Source organism: Sinocyclocheilus rhinocerous, unplaced genomic scaffold (assembly GCF_001515625.1).
Source record: "Sinocyclocheilus rhinocerous isolate Xijiao unplaced genomic scaffold, SAMN03320098_v1.1 scaffold486, whole genome shotgun sequence".
NCBI lineage: Eukaryota > Metazoa > Chordata > Actinopteri > Cypriniformes > Cyprinidae > Sinocyclocheilus > Sinocyclocheilus rhinocerous.
In genome coordinates this window covers 356,895-359,316 of record NW_015661373.1, presented here as the reverse complement: position 1 = coordinate 359,316, position 2,422 = coordinate 356,895, and the positions used below count along the sequence as shown (strand labels likewise).

At 32.1% G+C, this 2,422-nt stretch overlaps 1 pseudogene; it reads left to right on the top strand.

Annotated features, from left to right (window-relative positions):
- The first annotated feature begins 676 nt into the window (after positions 1-676).
- Positions 677-2,197, top strand: LOC107726285 (membrane-spanning 4-domains subfamily A member 12-like; annotated as a pseudogene).
- Positions 2,198-2,422: the final 225 nt, after the last annotated feature.

The following is a 2,422-nucleotide window of genomic DNA, read 5'->3' as shown; positions in this document are numbered from 1 at the left end:
TAGTAGCAGTAGTAGTAGTATTAAAATGTTAATGTATTTTCTATTTAGAGGGACAGAGAAACATTCTGCCTTGTTTATTTTTCATTTATATGTAAAGTGCTTTGTATTAGGAAGGTGCTGGCCATCAAAAGAAACTTTCTAGCCCCTCCCAACTGTTCTTCAAAGAGTCCACACACACACAAAGATACGTCAAAAGATCTATCTGATGTCAACAAATCTCATTTCAGGTAAAATATTTTATGAATTAACATCCATGTTTTTTATTTTTTGTTATATTGTCTGTTTCAATTTTGATACATAAATTAAATTAACGTTTTGACTAATATTATTGTTTTAGTGTATGTTCTTGCTCATTTATTGCTTGGTACTATACACTCCATTTAACTGTTGGATATTAAGCTACAAAACCATCAGAAGAACTCCAAAGACATCCAAAGGCTCATAAAAATGTAATAAATTGATTATCATATGTATAGTATATGAATCTGAATAGCGATGTTTTAACAGAGGTTTATATATATATCAAGAACACAAAAAAGTATATAAAAAAATCGATGCGAAGCACAGATCTTTTTGTCTTTTTTTAAATAGACACAACTTCTTCTGTTCACATTTCTTAATGAACTTGAAAAACATCAACATACTTATTACAGGTGAAATCCAAAACTTGTCTAAAATGGAAAGCAGCAAGGTCATCTCTACTGACAAAACTACAGTTGTCATCCAAATAAATCCACAGGAGGCAAAAGACAGCATTATTTTTGTTGATGGACAGCAGGCCAGAGGAACAAATCTCAATACAACTCTTGAAGGATTTTTCAAAGCACAACCAAAGGCACTGGGGGTAATACATTTTGTGATGAATTATAATGATATATGGTTTGGGGAATTTTCTTCTTATCAAATTTCTTCAAGATTGTTTAAAATGAAAGAAATCTCTAATATTTAATACAATATTATAATACAATATTTAATTCAATTTAGTCTGTGTACAATAAACATTGATACATCTTCTATTTTTGTGTATCATAACATACATTTTATGCGATCATGAATGAAACATCTAACCTATATCTGCTCTCTAGACTGTACAGATAATGATTGGAGTGATGGTCTTCTTACTTGGTATTCTACACACCACAAATTTCTACAAATACTCTGCTATTGTTGTCTATAGTGGCATCACCTACTGGGGATCTTTCATTGTAAGTTTCATTTAATGGTTTTGTCTTATTTCCCTTTTAATTTTATTTTCCAGAATTAAATTCCTGTTTCTTTCTCAGTACATCAGTGCTGGCTCTCTGTCTGTTGCTGCGCAGAAAAAACTTCATCCGTGTGTGGTATGTACATACAGTATCACCCACCAATTTTAGCACATTTTAACTATTATTTTGTCACATTGTTTCTGAAAGTACTGATTTTGCGTCACCTGAAAGGCTGGGATAGTTGTAACACTTTTTGATTTAACATCTGTAACTCATTCTTGCCCTATTTATGTCAAACTTGGATATGTTTTCCCCACACTTTTTGCTCCATATTTAAGTTTTTAAAATATATTTTTTTAATTCCTGTGTAATTCCTGTAACAGTACAAGCGTACTGTTGTTTACTGTATTGTACTGAAAACATGGAAAACATTTGCTCAGATATGATATGATTCTAGACTTTATGCTTAAAAGTAATAATGCAAGTCTTTTCAGTGATCTGTTCTTTGAGTAATTTTATGAAATTAGTACATTCTGTTCCTGCAGGTGAAAGCCTCTCTTGGAATGAATGTGGTCAAGTGCCGTAACTGCAGGACTAGCCATTGTACTGATGGGCATACAGTTAAGAGTAATATCAATGGATCATTCAAGTTCACATGCTGAGGTATTACATGCATAATGTGCAATATTTTGTATTCATGTTTAATGTGTATTAATTAATTTTTTTAGTTTTTAAATGCTGCTATTTATTGAAAGGGACAGTTCATTAAAAACATGAAAATTATGTCATCATCTACTCACTCGTACATGACTCCAAACCTGTATGACTGTCTTTCTTGCATAAAACACAAATGGAGAAATTCTGAACACTGGTCGCTCTGTAACATACAGTTACAATGGCTGGGGATATTTAAAGATATCACAAAAGCAGTCCATATGATCACTGCACTATATTCTTGGCCATAGGAGAGCTTTGTGAGAGAAACAGGTTGAGATTTAAGTAATTATTCACTGAAAATGATGACATCCTCTCTAGCTTTCCTTGGCATGTTCATGAGAGATGTAGTGATGTCCTATTTATGAAAAAACAATTTATTTGTTTGTTTGTTAACAATTTCAGTTTTCTCCACAAATTGAACTCATCTGTTTCTAAGGTTCAAGACTCAATCCAAGGAAAAACACCTCACTGGAGGGGCAGATTATCAAGTAAATAAAGAC